General features: G+C 49.9%; 1 long non-coding RNA gene across 1 annotated transcript; it reads left to right on the forward strand.

The window, feature by feature from the left end:
• The first annotated feature begins 9150 nt into the window (after positions 1-9150).
• Positions 9151-11877, forward strand: LOC115599575. The gene is made up of 3 exons (XR_003988503.1): positions 9151-9185; positions 9283-9345; positions 11821-11877. It is a non-coding gene; the product is annotated as an uncharacterized LOC115599575 (long non-coding RNA).
• Positions 11878-20331: the final 8454 nt, after the last annotated feature.

Below are 20331 nucleotides of genomic sequence, written 5' to 3' on the forward strand. Positions count from 1 at the left end.
GGGAACCACCAGCCCCCCATTTAAAAAGCCCAGGTGGGTGCTGGTGAAGGTGCTCAGGGCTGTGGGTACCCGTGGTGAGGTGGGTGCCCACCAGTGTAGGTGCTGGACACTGGACTGCCTGTTGAGTGGGTGTTTGGGTGGTGGGGGTGAGGTGGATGCTCAGTGAGGTTAATGGGTGGGTGGGTGTCCACGGGGTGGGTGCACAAGGTGAAGAGCTATTGTGGGAGGGTGCTGGTGGGGATGGGTGCTGCTGAACTGAGTGCATGTGAGGGTGGATTCACAGGTTGGAGGCCCATGAGGTTTGGGGGTCCATAGACGTGGGTGCCCATGGGTTTGGGTGACTGTAAGAGTGAGTGCCACTGGGTTTGCATGTCAGTAGTGAGTGAATGCCCACGGATTTGGGTGTCAGTAATGGTGGGTGTCCATGGGTTTGATTGCCTGAGAGTGAGCAAACCATGAGAGTTGTGGGTACCTGGGAGGGTGACCATCCCCAGGGATGGGAGCCTGTGGGTTTGGGTGTCCGTGGGTTTGTTGTTCATGGGTTTTGGTTGCCCACGAGGATTTGAATCTCTAAGGGTGGGTGCCTATGAGTTTGCATGCTCCCGAATGTCCGAACGGTTGGGACTGGCAAACAAATTCAAAGAGTGACCACTGAAAACTTTGGCTGGCCCCTTCTTGTCATTGTGACCCTGTCCTTCTACTCCTCCTCTTATGGCTGTGGCCTTCTTTTTTCCCAGGCCGTCTTCTTTCTCTCTCTCTCTCTCTCTCTCTCGTGCTTTTCTCTTGCCTTTTCTCTCTTTCTTTGGCTCTGAGCCTTGTCCCCAATTCTGCTGGGATTTTTGAAAAGTCTAAATGAACCTTTTTGTTCCTTCAGAGTGCCCTAGGGGGAGTGGGGGTGGGGGGCGGTGGTTGTGGGTTTTTGGCAGACCCTGGGGACAGAGCTTCCAACTGTGGCCTGAGCAGGGGATGATGTTCTCTGAAGGGCTCCAGCTGGGACTGGGGTAGCTCAGGTGTGGCCGGTCAGGTTGATGAGGGGGCTTTCCCAAGGGGCTCTGGGGAGGGCCCAGGGTATATAAGCCTCCACCTCTACTCAAGGGCTCAGTCTGCCTGGGGGTTGTGGTGTACTTGGAGCTCTACCAGGTAAGAGGAGGAGGGCTGGGGGCTTTTGGCTGGTGCAGTAGTTGTTTGCTCTATCTTGGTATTCTTTGGTGGTTCCCCGAGTGGTAACATCTGTAGTGTTCAACTCTGGAATGAGAAAGTGGAACACTCAGGGGCTCTTTGGAGGACTTCAGCATTCTAAAAGAGGCTAGTGTTTACTGATGTGGAACTTGGTGGTGGCACTGTTGGTTGGAATTTTTTCATGGCACATGATGAAGAGGAACCCTGTGGCTACAGGAACATCCCAGCCCTGTGATGTGTCTTTCCTTGTTGACCATGGTTTCAGGTGCCCAGCCCTCTGAAAGATAAGTGGAACCAAGTGGGGGGAAGGGCTGGGCAGGGAGGGGGAAAGTTGAGAATTGCAGGGAGGGGTTGGAAGTTAGTGTAGGGGAGAGGGCTGTCCAGGAGGTCAGGTGAAGGGACCGGGTTAGATTCCAACATGATGTGAATGTGGGCAGGGCAGCTCCAGCCTCTGTGTGTGGTGGTGTGTATTTTCTGCTGTCTGTCTTTGTTGTCTTAGAGCTTTCTACGGCCTTGATGTCCTCGCTATGCTCACAGAGCAAGTCTTGCACCTTGGGCACTGTCCCTAGGCTCTGAAACACCTTATCAATGCATTCAGTGATGCTTTGTCTTGCACAACAAATTCACAACATGGAACGGTCTCGGGTATCAGCTTTCTCAAAGGTTGTTCTCTGACATGTTCTTCCTAACTATGTCAGCATCTCTAATTGTGAATTTTCTTAAACTGGGACTGGTTCCCTGTATCCTTAGGTCTTGAATCCAGGCTTCTCATTTACCTGTCATCTAAGCTGAGAAAGTAGCTTCTTGTTCTTCAATGCTCTTGGGGCCACAATGGAGCCTCCATGTGTCACTGTTGCATCCCTGGATGTCTTCTAGCCCAGCTGTCTTGGATCCTGGAATCATTCATCTTCCTGTGAGTTTCTTCTTGAGGTCAAGTCTTGTGGGTTGCAGTGTTGTGTATTGGGTTGATCTCAGCACTGAGAGTTTGGTTTGGAGCTGCCCTGCCCATATGGTAGGGTCAAGGGTCCTCGGAAGAGTCTTAGTGGAATTGTCCATGTGTTCAGCAGCATTCCATAGAGCGAAGGTTGGTGGGCTGCAGGAGAAGCTATTTCTCAGGTGTTGTATTGCTGTGGAAGGCATTGGCATCCCCTGTTTTTTGTGTTTTCTATGTGCCCTCCAAACCTCATTTTGGCAGGCAGATGGGTGAGGGGCCAAGGTAAAGGAGCAAGTGGGAGGTGGACATCATGGTGGTCTGCCTGTTGTTTTAGGCAGTATCTCTGCATGTGCTTTTCCTTTGACTTTTGCAGGTGCCACACAAAGCCATGTCTTGAGGAGCAGTTGGAGAAGGTGAGATGGTTGCTTGCTGGCTCATCCAGAGATTTTACATCAACTCGCTTAAGTGTTTCCCTTTGTTTTTGCAGGCGCTGCGTGTGCCACCTTTGGAGGCAGAAGAGTGCTGGAGTTGAGCCGGGATGGTAATGAGGAGGCTCAATCTCACAAGCAGAACAGGAATTTCGTGTCTCCTGGTATCTCAGGTGCCAGAAGCGATGGTGGCCATAACGTGTGGAAAGAGAAGGTGAGCAGGACAAGACAGGGGTTATGAGGAGCTTGTGGAAGAGGTTGGTATTTAGCTGACATCCTATTTCTGGTGGTACTGCCGTTATTGCAAATGATGAGGAGGAACTTTGGTTTTGGGAAGATTTATGTCAGCTGATGCGGGTTACTTTTCTGTCCAGGGCTTCAGAGCCCAGATGTTTGAAAGATAAGAGAAAGGGAGGATGGTTGGGGAGGGTCTATGTAGAGGGGTCAAGGTTAGGAATTACAAGGTTGGGTTTTAAAATTACTGTAGGGGAGTGGGCTGTCCAGAAGCCGTTCCCTTTGGGTGGTTGATGGGAGCCTGTCCCTCCCTGGCATGATGCTAGCAGGTTCCAAGAACTGAATGAGCATTGGAGGTGAGGTGGTAGTGCAGGGCTTGTGGACCTAGTGTCTTCTCTCAAGCACAACAATAGTTTTGTGCCATTTAGGTGCCCTGAATGACGATGCCTACAGCATCCAACTCTGGAAAGTGTGGGTGAGTGGGACCCCACAGGGCTCTTTCTGCAAAGCTGTGTCGTTTGGAAGAGAACGAGGCTGTCTGATGTTGGACTTATTGCTGAATATTCTGGTAGGTATGTTGGTGTTGTGGCTATGTGTGTGTGTGTTTTTGGGTTTGTTTGTTTTGGTATTGTGGTGTGACTGTTTTTATTACTTGTTTTTTATTTTTTTAAATGCAGGTGGTGAAGGGGAACCTAGCAAGTTGACGATTATCCCGAGCTTCTCCTGTTTTTTTTTCCTGGCTAACTATGGCTTTGGAGTGCCAGTCCTCTGAAAGATAAGTTGAGGGCCCAGGGGTGGGTGGGGAGGGGCTGAGCAGAGGAGTCAAGGTTGGGAATTGCAGGTGGTGTTTCAAAGTTAGTGTAGGGGAGAAGGCTGTCTGGGAGCAGCCCCCTTTGGGTGGGTGAAGGGAACAGGTTACTTTCCAGTATGATTCCAGCATGGGCAGGGCAGCTCCAGCCTTGGTGTGTGGGGTTTTGTGTTTTGTGTTGTCCGTCTTTGTTGCCTTAGAGCTTCCTCAGGCCTTGGTGGTCCTCTATGTCCTCACAGAAAAAGTCTTGCATCTTGGGCATCATCCCTGCAAAGCCTTTCCTGATCAGCACGGTGCTGATCAGCAGCATCTTCTGCATGACAAGTCAAAATTTCAGATTGGTCTCTTGACTTGGAAGTTTCTTGATGGCTGTCTTCTGCAATGTCATTCTCAATTGCATTGTCATCTGATCCCTGTCCGTCCAGTTTCCCTGAGCAGGAGTCATTCCCCGCATCCTTGCATCCTCAGGTCTTGAAGGTGGCTTCTCGGGCATCCGTTGCTTCATTCCCTCGCTTTGCAGACGCATCGCTGTAGGTCTTATCGCCCAAAAGTCTTGGATTCCAGAGTCCCTCTTCTTGCTGCGAGTTTTATCTTGAGTTCAAGTCTTGTGACTCACAAGACTTGTGTCTTGAGTCAGTCTGTGCATGTGAGTGTTTGGTTTGGAGCTGCCCTGCCTGCTGTGTGGGATCAGGGGCCATGGGAAGCACCGTAACCTGACTGTCTAGTTGTTGAGCAGCTTTCCAGTGACTTCCATAATCCTGTTTTTCAGATCCTAATTGTCAATGACTAGCAAGAAACTGAAGGGAGGAGGAGAGGAGGCTGCCACACAAAGGTCGGTCAGGGTATGGAGTCAGTGGGAAGGTGCCTCCCTTGGCTACCTGACCACGTTATGGTTTGTTGTCATTTTGAAGGCGGAAGCGGTGAGCAAAGAGGGATACGGGTACTGGAGGTGGCTGTGGCAAAGTGGGCAAGGGCTGGTGGGCGGGAGGAGCAGTTACTTCTTGGATGCTGTATTATTGGTTGGTTATGAGCATCCCTTGTTGTTTGTGGTTTTTTTCAGGTGCCCTCCTAACCTTGTTTTGCCACCCCAAAGAGATGGCAGGCAGATGGATGAGAGGCTGAGGTAAAGGAGCAGGAGGAGGACGTCACAGTGGCCTGGTTGTTGTTGGAGGCAATATCTGAGTGTGCCTTTTGCTTTGACTTTTGCAGGTGTCACACACAGTGCTGGAGTGACAAAGCCATGTCTTGAGGAGCAGGTGGAGAAGGTGAGATGTCTGTAGGCTGGGCCAGCCATGTATTAACATCAACTCTGTAAAAGGTTTCCCTTATTTTTCAGGTGCTGTGTGTGCCACCTTTGGAACATGGCTCCATTGCTTTGCTCCACTTTAGAGCATTGAATGTGAGTGGGGGTGGTAGAGAGTGGGTTCATGCAGCTGGTGACTATTGATCAGCAGAACAGTAGCTCTTTCTCTTGGTCTTTTTAGGTGCCCAAAGCAGTGGTGGCCAAAGCGTTCAACTCTGGATCAAGGAGGTGAGTGGAACAATGTGGGTCTCTTTTGAAGTGGTGGGTGCAGTATAAGCGGTTGGTGATGACTGAAGTGCACCTTATTGGTGACACTGTTTCTGATTTTCCTTTTTTTCTGATTGCAGGTGATGGAGAGGAACATGCCCGTCAGACAGCGTGGTGTTTTGCTGGACATAGATCCAAAAACACCGTCCCTCAGAAAGATAAGTTGAGGGACTGAACTGAAGTGCTGAGGTTGGGAGTTGTTGCAGAGGGGATGTTGAAGTTTTCTGAGTAAAGGCTGGTGTGGGCTGCTGTTGATTGGGGCAGTATCTCAGTATGTGGCTTTTCCTTTGACTTTTGCAGGTGCCACACAAAGCCATGCGTTGAGGAGTGGTCAGAGAAGGCGAGATGGTTGCGGGCTGCCTCATCCAGAGATTTTACGTTGACTAGGTTAAGTGTTTCCTTTTGTTTTTGCAGGCACTGTGCGCGCCACCTTTGGAGCAGGAAGACCACTGGAGGTGAGTCGGGATGGTAACGAGGAGGCTTGATCTTGCAAGCAGAGCAGTAATTTTGTGTCTCCTGGTATTTCAGGTGCCAGATGCGATGGTGGCCATAACGTGTGAAGAAGGAGGAGGTGAGCAGGGCAAGCTGGGGGTCATGAGGATCTTGTGGAAGGGGTTGGTATTTAGATGACGTCCTATTTCTGGTGGCACTGCCGTTTGTTATTGCAGATGATGAGGAGGAACTTTGTGGTTTTGGGAAGATTCCCGTCAGCTGATGTGGCTTTACTTTTCTGGCCAGTGCTTCAGAGCCCCAGATGTTTGAAAGGTAAGTGAAAGGGAGGAGGGTTAGGGAGGGTCTGTGTAGAGGGGTCAAGGTTTGGAATTACAAGGTTGGGTTTTAAAATTACTGTAGGGGAGTGGGCTGTCCAGAAGCAGTTCCCTTTGGGTGGTTGATGGGAGCCTCCCTGGCATGATGCTAGCAAGTTCCAAGAACTGAATGAGAATTGGAGGTGAGGTGGTAGTGCAGGGCTTGTGGACATAGTGTCTTCTCTCAAGCACAACAATAGTTTTGTGCCTTTTAGGTGCCCCTGAATGATGATGCCTACAGCATACAGCTCTGGAAAGCGTGGGTGAGTCCACGAAGCTGGGTCATTTGGAAGGGAGCGGGGCTGGCCAATGTTAGACTTATTGCAGAATATTCTGATAGGTGTTTTGGTGCTGTGATTATGTGTGTGTGTTTTTTGGTTTGTTTTGGTGTGACTTTTTTTGTTTTCTTATTTTTAATTTTTTTTATGCAGGTGGCAAAGGGGAACCTTGCAAGTTGAGGATTATCCCAGGCTGCTCCTGTTTTTTTTTCCTCGCTAATAATGGCTCTGGAGTGCCAGTCCTCTAAAAGATAAGTTGAGGAACCGGTGGTGTAGAGGGGTCAAGGCTGGTGGGAGTTGTGGAAGGGGTTTTGAAGTTAATGTAGGGGAGAGGGCAGTCTGGTCAGGTGAAGGAAGCGGGTTAATTTTTGATGCAATGCCAGTGTGGGCTGGGCAGCTCCAGCCTTGGAGCCTTGGTGTGTGGTGGTGTGTAGTTTGTGTTGTGTGTCTTTTGTCTTAGAGCTTTCTCAGGCCTTGATGTCCTCTTGGAGCAAGTCCCACATCTCGGGCATCATCCCTGGAAGGTCTTCTCTCATCAGCACAGTACTAGTCAGCAGCATCTTTTTCTTGCGTGACAAAATTGAAGCGTAGATAGGTCTTTCATCTGGGAAGTTTCCTGTTGGTCATCTTCTGAAACATCATTGCCAACGGCATCAGTGTCGTCTCTGGTTGTGGATTTTCCCAGAGTGTGACTTTGTTCCCCGCATCCTTGCGTCCTCAGGTCTTGAAGCCCGGGTTCTTTGGCATCCCTTGATTCAGCCCCTTGTTTTGCCGTTGCATTGCTGTAGGTCTTCTTGCCAAACAGTCTTGGATCCCAGAGATATTCTTCTTGCTCAGTGATCTCTTGAGGTCCAAGTCTCATGATTTGGAGGGCTGTGTCTCGAATTTGTCTGAGTGTTTGGCTTGGAGCTGCTCTTCCCAGAGTTTGTTGGAAGAGCCATAACTGAATAGTTCATTTGTTTGGCAGTGTTCCAGTGACTTGTGTCATACTGTTTTTCAGATTCTGCGTGACAAGGATGTACATGAAAGAGCTGGAGGAGAAAATAGTGCCGTCCAAAAGTTAGTCAGTGTATGGTGTTGGAGTGAAGGTCCCTCTCCTGGTTACCTGACCACATTATGGTTTGTTTGCTCGTTTGAAGGTGAGAGCAGCCAACGAAGCAGAATATCTGTTCCTGAGGTGGCTCTGGCAAGGTGAGCAAAGGCTGTTGTGCTGAAGGAGCAGTTATTTCTCAGGTGTTTTATTGCCGTTGAAGGCATTGGCATTGCCTGTTTTTTGTGTTTTCTAGGTGTCCTCCAAACCTGCTTCTGGCACCTCACAAGGAGGGCAGGCAGTTGAGTGAGAGGCTGAGGTAAAGGGGCAGGAGGTGGACATTACAGTTGGACTTGATGTTGTTGTTGGAGGCACTACCTCAGCATGTGCCCTTTTCTTTGGCTTTTGCAGATGCTGCAACCCTCCTTGGAGGGACAAAGACACACGTTTAGGAGCAGTTGGAGAAGGTGAGATGGTGGTGGGCTGGGTCAGCCATGTATTTTACGTCAAGTTGCTTAAAAGTTTCCTTTTGTTTTTGCAGGCGCTGTGCGTGCCATGTTTGGAACCGGATGAGCGTTGAAGTTGAGCTCAGTTGGTAGCGAAGGGGTGCCTTGGGGCTGGTGACTTCTGATCAGCACAACAGGAACTCTTTTTCTTGGTGTTTCAGGTGCCCCAAGCAATGGTGGTGCTAGCATTCAACTCTGGAACAAGAATGTGCATGGTATACCATGGGGCTTTCTTGAAGAGGTGAGTGCAGCGGAAGTAGCGTGCGTTGGCTTAGGTGGGACTTGTGCCAGCACTGTTCATGGTCTGTGGGTTGTGGGTTTTTTTTCTTTTCTATGTATGCGGTATGAAGAGGAAACGTGCGACTGGAAGCGCATCCCAGTCAAAGTGGTTTTCCTTTACTGACCATGGCTTTGTGCTGCTATCACTCTTGAAGATAAGTTGAGGGCCCAGGGGTGGGTGGGGAGGGGCTGAGCAGAGGAGTCGAGGTTGGGAATTGCAGGTGGTGTTTTGAAGCTAGTGTAGTGGAGAGGGCTGTCTGGGAGCAGCTCCCTTTGGGTGGGTGAAGGGAACAGGTTACTTTCCAGTATGATTCCAGCATGGGCAGGGCAGCTCCAGCCTCAGTGTGTGGGGTTGTGTATTTTGTGTTGTCCGTCTTTGTTGCCTTAGAGCTTCCTCAGGCCTTGGTGGTCCTCTGTGTCCTCACAGAGCAAGTCCTTCATCTTGGGCATTGTCCCTGAAAAGCCTTTCCTGCTCAGCACGGTGCTAATCAGCAGCATGTTATTCCACACGACGAGTCTAGATTGCAGATCAGTCTCTTGACTTGGAAGTTCCTTGATTGTCACCTTCTGAAACATCATTGCCAACTGCATCAGCATCTGGAGTCATTTCCCGCATCATGCGCCCTCAGGTCTTGAAGGCGGCTTCTCGGGCATCTTTTGCTTTGTTCCCTTGCTTTGCAGATGCATCACTCTAGGTCTTATTGCCCAAAAGTCTTGGATTCCAGACTCCATCTTGCAGCGAGTTTTATCTTGAGGTCAAGTCTTGTGACTCACATGGCTGTGTCTCGGGTTGGTCTGTGCGTGTGAGTGTTTGGCTTGGAGCTCCCCTGCCTGCTGTGTAGGATCAGGGGCCATGAGAAGTGCCACAACCTGACTGGCTTGGTGCTGAGCAGCTTCCCAGTGATCTGCGTAATCCTGTTTTTCATAATCCTGTTTTTCAGATCCCATGTGTCGATTACCAGCAAGAAGCAGATGGAGGAGGAGAGGAGCTGCCATCTGAAGGTTGGTCAGGGTGTGGAGTCACTGGGAAGGTGCCTCCTTTGGCTACCCAACCGCATTATGGTTTGTTGTCATTTTGAAGGTGGAAGCGGTGAGCAAAGCGGGCTACGGGCACTGGAGGTGGCTGTGGCAAGGTGAGCAAAGGCTGGTGGGCTGAAGGAACAGTAATTTCTCAGGTGTTGCATTGTCCATTGGTCATGAGCATGCCTTGTTGTTTGTGGTTTTTTTCAGGTGCCCTCCTAACCTCATTTTGGCACCCCAAAGAGATGGCAGGCAGATGGGTGAGAGGCTGAGGTAAAGGAGGCAGAGGTGGACATCGCTGTGGGCTGGTTGTTGTTGGGGGCAATATCTCAGCGTGTGGCTTTTTGCTTTGATTTTTGCAGGTGTCACACAGTGCCGGAGTGACAAAGCTGTGTCTTGAGGAGCAGTTAGAGAAGGTGACATGGCTGTGGGCTGGGTCAGCCATGTATTAACGTCAACTCTGTTAAAGGTTTCCCTTATTTTTCAGGTGCTGTGTGTTCCACCTTTGGAACCAGATGAGCATTGAAGGTGAGCTGGGGTGGTAGAGAGTGGGTTCATGGAGCTGGTGACTACTGATCAGCAGAACAGTAGCTCTTTCTCTTGGTCTTTTAGGTGCCCAAAGCAGTGGTGGCCATAGCATTCAACTCTGGATCAAGTCTTGTGACAAGGAGGTGAGTGGAACTGGGTGGAGCTCTTTTGAGGTGGTGGGTGTAGTATAAGTGGTTGTTGATGGCTGAAGTGCACCTTATTGGTGACACTGTTTCTGATTTTCCTTTTTTTTTCTGATTGCAGGTGATGAAGAGGACGATGCCCGTCAGACAGCGTGGTGTTTTGCTGGACATAGATCCAAAAACACCATCCATCAGGAAGATAAGATGAGGGGCCGAAGTGAAGTGCTGAGGTTGGGAGTTGTTGCAGAAGGGGTGTTGCAATGGCTGGTGTGGGCTGCTGTTGATTGGGGCAATATGTCAGCAAGTGTCTTTTGCTTTGACTTTTGCAGGTGCCACACAAAGCCATGCGTTGAGGAGCAGTCAGAGAAGGTGAGATGGTGGTGGGCTGGGTCAGCCATGCATTTTACGTCAAGTCGCTTAAACGTTTCCTTTTGTTTTTGCAGGTGCTGTGCGTGCCACGTTTGGAACCGGATGAGCGTTAAAGTTGAGTTGGTAGTGAGGGCTTCATGGGGCTGGTGACTTGTGATCAGCAGAACAGGAACTGGTTCTCCTGGTGTTTCAGGTGCCCCAAGCAATGGTGGTGATAGCGTTCAACTCTGGAATGAGAAGGTACCATGGCATACCACAGAGCTTCCTTGAGGAGGTGAGTGCAACGGAAGTAGTGTGCGTTGGCTCAGGTGGGACTTGTGCCAGTGCTGTTTGTGATCTGTGGGTTGTGTTTTTTTCTTTTGTATGTATAGGGGATGAAGAGGAACCTGCAACTGGAAGCACATCCCAGTCAAACACTGTGGCTTTCATTACTGACCATGGCTTTGTGCTGCTATCACTCTTGAAGATAAGTTGAGGGCCCAGGGGTGGGTGGGGAGGGGCTGAGCAGCGGAGTCGAGGCTGGGAATTGCAAGTGGTGTTTTGAAGTTAGTGTAGAGGAGAAGGCTGTCTGGGAGCGGCCCCCTTTGGGTGGGTGAAGGGAACAGGTTACTTTCCAGTATGATTCCAGCATGGGCAGGGCAGCTCCAGCCTTGGTGTGTGGGGTTTTGTGTTTTGTGTTGTCCGTCTTTGTTGCCTTAGAGCTTCCTCAGGCCTTGGTGGTCCTCTATGTCCTCACAGAAAAAGTCTTGCATCTTGGGCATCATCCCTGCAAAGCCTTTCCTGATCAGCACGGTGCTGATCAGCAGCATCTTCTGCATGACAAGTCAAAATTTCAGATTGGTCTCTTGACTTGGAAGTTTCTTGATGGCTGTCTTCTGCAATGTCATTCTCAATTGCATTGTCATCTGATCCCTGTCCGTCCAGTTTCCCTGAGCAGGAGTCATTCCCCGCATCCTTGCATCCTCAGGTCTTGAAGGTGGCTTCTCGGGCATCCGTTGCTTCATTCCCTCGCTTTGCAGACGCATCGCTGTAGGTCTTATCGCCCAAAAGTCTTGGATTCCAGAGTCCCTCTTCTTGCTGCGAGTTTTATCTTGAGTTCAAGTCTTGTGACTCACAAGACTTGTGTCTTGAGTCAGTCTGTGCATGTGAGTGTTTGGTTTGGAGCTGCCCTGCCTGCTGTGTGGGATCAGGGGCCATGGGAAGCACCGTAACCTGACTGTCTAGTTGTTGAGCAGCTTTCCAGTGACTTCCATAATCCTGTTTTTCAGATCCTAATTGTCAATGACTAGCAAGAAACTGAAGGGAGGAGGAGAGGAGGCTGCCACACAAAGGTCGGTCAGGGTATGGAGTCAGTGGGAAGGTGCCTCCCTTGGCTACCTGACCACGTTATGGTTTGTTGTCATTTTGAAGGCGGAAGCGGTGAGCAAAGAGGGATACGGGTACTGGAGGTGGCTGTGGCAAAGTGGGCAAGGGCTGGTGGGCGGGAGGAGCAGTTACTTCTTGGATGCTGTATTATTGGTTGGTTATGAGCATCCCTTGTTGTTTGTGGTTTTTTTCAGGTGCCCTCCTAACCTTGTTTTGCCACCCCAAAGAGATGGCAGGCAGATGGATGAGAGGCTGAGGTAAAGGAGCAGGAGGAGGACATCACAGTGGCCTGGTTGTTGTTGGAGGCAATATCTGAGTGTGCCTTTTGCTTTGACTTTTGCAGGTGTCACACACAGTGCTGGAGTGACAAAGCCATGTCTTGAGGAGCAGGTGGAGAAGGTGAGATGTCTGTAGGCTGGGCCAGCCATGTATTAACATCAACTCTGTAAAAGGTTTCCCTTATTTTTCAGGTGCTGTGTGTGCCACCTTTGGAACATGGCTCCATTGCTTTGCTCCACTTTAGAGCATTGAATGTGAGTGGGGGTGGTAGAGAGTGGGTTCATGCAGCTGGTGACTATTGATCAGCAGAACAGTAACTCTTTCTCTTGGTCTTTTTAGGTGCCCAAAGCAGTGGTGGCCAAAGCGTTCAACTCTGGATCAAGGAGGTGAGCGGAACAATGTGGGTCTCTTTTGAAGTGGTGGGTGCAGTATAAGCGGTTGGTGATGACTGAAGTGCACCTTATTGGTGACACTGTTTCTGATTTTCCTTTTTTTCTGATTGCAGGTGATGGAGAGGACATGCCCGTCAGACAGCGTGGTGTTTTGCTGGACATAGATCCCAAAACACCGTCCCTCAGAAAGATAAGTTGAGGGACTGAACTGAAGTGCTGAGGTTGGGAGTTGTTGCAGAGGGATGTTGAAGTTTTCTGAGTAAAGGCTGGTGTGGGCTGCTGTTGATTGGGGCAGTATCTCAGTATGTGGCTTTTCCTTTGACTTTTGCAGGTGCCACACAAAGCCATGCGTTGAGGAGTGGTCAGAGAAGGCGAGATGGTTGCGGGCTGCCTCATCCAGAGATTTTACGTCGACTCGGTTAAGATGCTGTGCGTGCCACCTTCGGAGCCGGAAGAACGCTGGAGGTGAGACGGGATGGTAACGAGGAGGCTCGATCTCAGAAGCAGAACAGTAATTTTGTGTCTGCTGGTATTTCAGGTGCCAGAAGCAATGGTGGCCATAACATGTGTGGAAGGAGGAGGTGAGCAGGGCAAGTCGGGGGTTATCAGGAGCTTGTGGAAGAGGTTGGTATTTAGCTGACATCCTATTTCTGATGGTACTGCCGTTTGTTATTGCAGATGATGAGGAAGAACTTGGTGGTTTTGGGAAGATTCCCGTCAGCTGATGTGGGTTACTTTTCTGTCCAGTGCTTCAGAGCCCCAGCTATTTGAAAGGTTAAGTGAAAGGGATGATGGGTGGGGAGAGTCTGTGTAGAGGGGTCAAGGTTAGGAATTGCAGGGTTGGGATATCAAAGTTAGTGTAGGGGAGTGGGCTGTCCAGAAGCGGTGCCCTTTGGGTGGTTGATGGGAGCCTGTCTCTCCCTGGCATGATGCTAGCAAGTTCCAGGAACTGAATGAGAATTGGAGGTGAGGTAGTAGTGCAGGGTTTGTGGACATAGCGTCTTCTCTCAAGCACAACAATAGTTTTGTGCCTTTTTAGTGCCGTGAATGACAACGCCTACAGCATCCATCTCTGGGAAGCGTGGGTGAGTCTGCGAAGCTGGGTCATTTGGAAGGGAGCGGGGCTGGCCAATGTTGGACTTACTGCAGAATATTCTGATAGGTGTTTTGGTGTTGTGGTTATGTGTGGGGGGTTTTTTGGTTTGTTTTGGTGTTGTGGTGTGACTTTTTTTGTTTTTATTTTTTAAAAATTATTTTTAACTTTTAATTTTTAAAAAATTTTTTTAAATGCAGGTGGTAAAGGGGAACCTTGCAAGTTGAGGATTATCCCGGGCTGCTCCTTTTTTTTTTTTCCTCGCTAACTATGGCTTTGGAGTGCCAGTCCTCTGAAAGATAAGTTGAGGGACCAGTGGTGTAGAGGGGTCAAGGCCGGTGGGAGTTGTGGAAGGGGTTTTGAAGTTAATGTAGGGGAGAGGGCAGTCTGGTCAGGTGAAGGAAGTGGGTTAATTTCTGATGCAATGCCAGTGTGGGCAGGGCAGCTCCAGCCTTGGTGTGTGGTGGTGTGTAGTCTGTGTGTCTGTCTTAGAGCTTCCTCAGGCCTTGATGTCCTCTCGGAGCAAGTCCCGCATCTCGGGCATCATCCCTGAAGGTCTTCTCTCATCAGCACAGTACTAGTCAGCAGCATCTTGCGTGACAAATTTGAAGCGTAGATAGGTCTTTCATCTGAGGAGTTTCCTGTTGGTCTTCTGAAACATCATTGCCACCTGCACCAGCATCATCTTTGGTCGTGGATTTTCCCAGAGTGGGACTTTGTTCCCTGCATCCTTGCTTCCTCAGGTCTTGAAGCCTGGATGCTTTGGCATCCCTTGATTCAGCCCCTTGTTTTGCAGTTGCGTTGCTGTAGGTCTTCTTGCCAAACAGTCTTGGATCCCAGAGATATTCTTCTTGCTCAGTGTTCTCTTGAGATTGAGTCTCGTGATTTGGAGCGCTGTGTCTCGAATTTGTCTGAGTGTTTGGCTTGGAGCTACTTTTCCCAGAGTTTGTTGGAAGAGCCATAACTGAATAGTTCGTTTGTTGGGCAGTGTTCCAGTGACTTGTGTATCACTGTTTTTCAGATCCTGTGTGACAAGGATGTACATGTAAGAGCTGGAGGAGTGGAGAGCACCATCCAAAGGTTAGTCAGGGTTTGGTGTTGGACTGGAGGTCCCTCTCCTGGCTACCTGACCACATTATGGTTTGTTTGTCCTTTTGAAGGTGAGAGCAGCCAACAAAGCAGAATATCTGTTCTGGAGGTGGCTCTGGCAAGGTGAGCAAAGGCTGGTGTGCAGAAGGAGCAGTCATTTCTCAGGTGTTGTATTGCCATTGAAGGCATTGGCATCCCCGTTTTTTTGTGTTTTCCAGGTGTCCTCCAAACCTACTTTTTCCATCTCACAAGGATGGCAGGCAGCAGATGGGTGGGAGGCTGAGGTAAAGGAGGAGGAGGCGGACATCACAGTGGGCTGCCTGTTGTTGGAGGCACTACCTCAGCATGTGCCTTTTGCTTTGACTTTTGCAGGTGCCACAACCATCCTTGGAGGGACAAAGACACACATTTAGGAGGGGCTGGAGAAGGTGAGATGGTGGTGGGCTGGGTCAGCCATGCATTTTACGTCAAGTCGCTTAAACGCTTCCTTTTGTTTTTGCAGGTGCTGTGCGTGCCACGTTTGGAACCGGGTGAGAGTTGAAGTTGAGTTGGTAGCGAGGGGTTCATGGGGCTGGTGACTTGTGATCAGCAGAACAGGAACTGGTTCTCCTGGTGTTTCAGGTGCCCCAAGCAATGGTGGTGATAGCGTTCAACTCTGGAATGAGAAGGTACGTGGCATACCATGGAGCTTCCTTGAGGAGGCGAGCGCAACGGAAGTAGTGTGCGTTGGCTTAGGTGGGACTTGTGCCAGTGCTGTTTGTGATCTGTGGGTTGTGTTTTTTTCTTCTGTATGTATAGGGGATGAAGAGGAACCTGCAACTGGAAGGACATCCCAGTCAAACACTGTGGTTTTCATTACTGACCATGGCTTTGTGCTGCTATCACTCTTGAAGATAAAAGTTGAGGGCCCAGGGGTGGGTGGAGAGGGGCTGAGCAGCGGAGTCGAGGCTGGGAATTGCAGGTGGTGTTTTGAAGTGAGTGTAGGGGAGAGGGCTGTCTGGGAGCGGCCCCCTCTGGGTGGGTGAAGGGAACAGGTTACTTTCCAGTATGATTCCAGCATGGGCAGGGCAGCTCCAGCCTTGGTGTGTGGGGTTGTGTGTTTTGTGTTGTCCGTCTTTGTTGTCTTAGAGCTTCCTGAGGCCTTGATGGTCCTCTGTGTCCTCACAGAACAAGTCTCGCATCTTGGGCATCATCCCTGCAAAGCCTTTCGTGCTCAGCACGGTGCTGATCAGCAGCATCTTCTGCATGACAAGTCAAAATTTCAGATTGGTCTCTTGACTTGGAAGTTTCTTGATGGCTGTCTTCTGCAATGTCATTCTCAATTGCATTGTCATCTGATCCCTGTCCGTCCAGTTTCCCTGAGCAGGAGTCATTCCCCGCATCCTTGCATCCTCAGGTCTTGAAGGCGGCTTCTCGGGCATCCGTCGTTTCATCCCTCGCTTTGCAGATGCATTGCTGTAGGTCTTATTGCCCAAAAGTCTTGGATTCCAGAGTTCCTCTTCTTGCTGCGAGTTTTATCTTGAGTTCAAGTCTTGTGACTCACAAGACTTTTGTGTCTTGAGTCAGTCTGTGCATGTGAGTGTTTGGTTTGGAGCTGCCCTGCCTGCTGTGTGGGATCAGGGGCCATGGGAAGCACCGTAACCTGACTGTCTAGTTGTTGAGCAGCTTTCCAGTGACTTCCATAATCCTGTTTTTCAGATCCTACTTGTCAACGACTAGCAAGAAACTGAAGGGAGGAGGAGAGGAGGCTGCCACCCAAAGGTTGGTCAGGGTATGGAGTCAGTGGGAAGGTGCCTCCCTTGGCTACCTGACCACGTTATGGTTTGTTGTCATTTTGAAGGCGAAAGCGGTGAGCAAAGCGGGATATGGGTACTGGAGGTGGCTGTGGCAAGGTGAGCAAGGGCTGGTGGGCGGGAGGAGCAGTTACTTCTTGGGTGCTGTATTATTGGTTGGTTATGAGCATCCCTTGTTGTTTGTGGGTTTTTTCAGGTGCCCTCCTAACCTTGTTTTGGCACCCCAAAGAGATGGCAGGCAGATGGATGAGAGGCTGAGGTAAAGGAGCAGGAGGAGGACATCACAGTGGCCTCGTTGTTGTTGGAGGCAATATCTGAGTGTGCCTTTTGCTTTGACTTTTGCAGGTGTCACACACAGTGCTGGAGTGACAAAGCCATGTCTTGAGGAGCAGGTGGAGAAGGTGAGATGTCTGTGGGCTGGGTCAGCCATGTATTAACATCAACTCTGTAAAAGGTTTCCCTTATTTTTCAGGTGCTGTGTGTGCCACCTTTGGAACACGGCTCCATTGCTTTGCTCCACTTTAGAGCATTGAATGTGAGTGGGGGTGGTAGAGAGTGGGTTCATGGAGCTGGTGACTATTGATCAGCAGAACAGTAACTCTTTCTCTTGGTCTTTTTAGGTGCCCAAAGCAGTGGTGGCCAAAGCGTTCAACTCTGGATCAAGGAGGTGAGTGGAACAATGTGGGTCTCTTTTGAAGTGGTGGGTGCAGTATAAGCGGTTGGTGATGGCTGAAGTGCACCTTACTGGTGACACTGTTTCTGATTTTCCTTTTTTTCTGATTGCAGGTGATGGAGAGGAACATGCCCGTCAGACAGCGTGGTGTTTTGCTGGACATAGATCCCAAAACACCATCCCTCAGAAAGATAAGTTGAGGGACTGAACTGAAGTGCTGAGGTTGGGAGTTGTTGCAGAAGGGGTGTTGCAAGGGCTGGTGTGGGCTGCTGTTGACTGGGGCAATATCTCGGCATGTGGCTTTTCCTTTGACTTTTGCAGGTGCCACACAAAGCCATGCGTTGAGGAGCGGTCAGAGAAGGTGAGATGGTTGTGGGCTGGCTCATCCAGAGATTTTACGTCGACTCGGTTAAGATGCTGTGCGTGCCACCTTCGGAGCCGGAAGAGCGCTGGAGGTGAGACGGGATGGTAACGAGGAGGCTCGATCTCGGAAGCAGAACAGTAATTTTGTGTCTGCTGGTATTTCAGGTGCCAGAAGCGATGGTGGCCATAACATGTGTGGAAGGAGGAGGTGAGCAGGGCAAGTCGGGGGTTATCAGGAGCTTGTGGAAGAGGTTGGTATTTAGCTGACATCCTATTTCTGATGGTACTGCCGTTTGTTATTGCAGATGATGAGGAAGAACTTGGTGGTTTTGGGAAGATTCCCGTCAGCTGATGTGGGTTACTTTTCTGTCCAGTGCTTCAGAGCCCCAGCTATTTGAAAGGTTAAGTGAAAGGGATGATGGGTGGGGAGAGTCTGTGTAGAGGGGTCAAGGTTAGGAATTGCAGGGTTGGGATATCAAAGTTAGTGTAGGGGAGTGGGCTGTCCAGAAGCGGTGCCCTTTGGGTGGTTGATGGGAGCCTGTCTCTCCCTGGCATGATGCTAGCAAGTTCCAGGAACTGAATGAGAATTGGAGGTGAGGTAGTAGTGCAGGGTTTGTGGACATAGCGTCTTCTCTCAAGCACAACAATAGTTTTGTGCCTTTTTAGTGCCGTGAATGACAACGCCTACAGCATCCATCTCTGGGAAGCGTGGGTGAGTCTGCGAAGCTGGGTCATTTGGAAGGGAGCGGGGCTGGCCAATGTTGGACTTACTGCAGAATATTCTGATAGGTGTTTTGGTGTTGTGGTTATGTGTGGGGGGTTTTTTGGTTTGTTTTGGTGTTGTGGTGTGACTTTTTTTTGTTTTTATTTTTTAAAAATTATTTTTAACTTTTAATTTTTAAAAAATTTTTTTAAATGCAGGTGGTAAAGGGGAACCTTGCAAGTTGAGGATTATCCCGGGCTGCTCCTTTTTTTTTTTTCCTCGCTAACTATGGCTTTGGAGTGCCAGTCCTCTGAAAGATAAGTTGAGGGACCAGTGGTGTAGAGGGGTCAAGGCTGGTGGGAGTTGTGGAAGGGGTTTTGAAGTTAATGTAGGGGAGAGGGCAGTCTGGTCAGGTGAAGGAAGTGGGTTAATTTCTGATGCAATGCCAGTGTGGGCAGGGCAGCTCCAGCCTTGGTGTGTGGTGGTGTGTAGTCTGTGTGTCTGTCTTAGAGCTTCCTCAGGCCTTGATGTCCTCTCGGAGCAAGTCCCGCATCTCGGGCATCATCCCTGAAGGTCTTCTCTCATCAGCACAGTACTAGTCAGCAGCATCTTGCGTGACAAATTTGAAGCGTAGATAGGTCTTTCATCTGAGGAGTTTCCTGTTGGTCTTCTGAAACATCATTGCCACCTGCACCAGCATCATCTTTGGTCGTGGATTTTCCCAGAGTGGGACTTTGTTCCCTGCATCCTTGCTTCCTCAGGTCTTGAAGCCTGGATGCTTTGGCATCCCTTGATTCAGCCCCTTGTTTTGCAGTTGCGTTGCTGTAGGTCTTCTTGCCAAACAGTCTTGGATCCCAGAGATATTCTTCTTGCTCAGTGTTCTCTTGAGATTGAGTCTCGTGATTTGGAGCGCTGTGTCTCGAATTTGTCTGAGTGTTTGGCTTGGAGCTACTTTTCCCAGAGTTTGTTGGAAGAGCCATAACTGAATAGTTCGTTTGTTGGGCAGTGTTCCAGTGACTTGTGTATCACTGTTTTTCAGATCCTGTGTGACAAGGATGTACATGTAAGAGCTGGAGGAGTGGAGAGCACCATCCAAAGGTTAGTCAGGGTTTGGTGTTGGACTGGAGGTCCCTCTCCTGGCTACCTGACCACATTATGGTTTGTTTGTCCTTTTGAAGGTGAGAGCAGCCAACAAAGCAGAATATCTGTTCTGGAGGTGGCTCTGGCAAGGTGAGCAAAGGCTGGTGTGCAGAAGGAGCAGTCATTTCTCAGGTGTTGTATTGCCATTGAAGGCATTGGCATCCCCGTTTTTTTGTGTTTTCCAGGTGTCCTCCAAACCTACTTTTTCCATCTCACAAGGATGGCAGGCAGCAGATGGGTGGGAGGCTGAGGTAAAGGAGGAGGAGGCGGACATCACAGTGGGCTGCCTGTTGTTGGAGGCACTACCTCAGCATGTGCCTTTTGCTTTGACTTTTGCAGGTGCCACAACCATCCTTGGAGGGACAAAGACACACATTTAGGAGGGGCTGGAGAAGGTGAGATGGTGGTGGGCTGGGTCAGCCATGCATTTTACGTCAAGTCGCTTAAACGCTTCCTTTTGTTTTTGCAGGTGCTGTGCGTGCCACGTTTGGAACCGGGTGAGAGTTGAAGTTGAGTTGGTAGCGAGGGGTTCATGGGGCTGGTGACTTGTGATCAGCAGAACAGGAACTGGTTCTCCTGGTGTTTCAGGTGCCCCAAGCAATGGTGGTGATAGCGTTCAACTCTGGAATGAGAAGGTACGTGGCATACCATGGAGCTTCCTTGAGGAGGCGAGCGCAACGGAAGTAGTGTGCGTTGGCTTAGGTGGGACTTGTGCCAGTGCTGTTTGTGATCTGTGGGTTGTGTTTTTTTCTTCTGTATGTATAGGGGATGAAGAGGAACCTGCAACTGGAAGGACATCCCAGTCAAACACTGTGGTTTTCATTACTGACCATGGCTTTGTGCTGCTATCACTCTTGAAGATAAAAGTTGAGGGCCCAGGGGTGGGTGGAGAGGGGCTGAGCAGCGGAGTCGAGGCTGGGAATTGCAGGTGGTGTTTTGAAGTGAGTGTAGGGGAGAGGGCTGTCTGGGAGCGGCCCCCTCTGGGTGGGTGAAGGGAACAGGTTACTTTCCAGTATGATTCCAGCATGGGCAGGGCAGCTCCAGTCTTGGTGTGTGGGGTTGTGTGTTTTGTGTTGTCCGTCTTTGTTGCCTTAGAGCTTCCTGGGGCCTTGATGGTCCTCTGTGTCCTCACAGAACAAGTCTTGCATCTTGGGCATCATCCCTGCAAAGCCTTTCCTGATCAGCAAGGTGCTGATCAGCAGTGTGTTACTCCATATGACAAGTCTAAATTGCAAATCGGTCTCTTGACTTGGAAGTTTCTTGATGATTGTCTTCTGCAATGTCATTCTCACTTGCATTGTCATCTGATCCATGTCCATCCAGTTTCCC

Source organism: Calypte anna, chromosome 23, assembly GCF_003957555.1.
Source record: "Calypte anna isolate BGI_N300 chromosome 23, bCalAnn1_v1.p, whole genome shotgun sequence".
Classification (NCBI taxonomy): domain Eukaryota; kingdom Metazoa; phylum Chordata; class Aves; order Apodiformes; family Trochilidae; genus Calypte; species Calypte anna.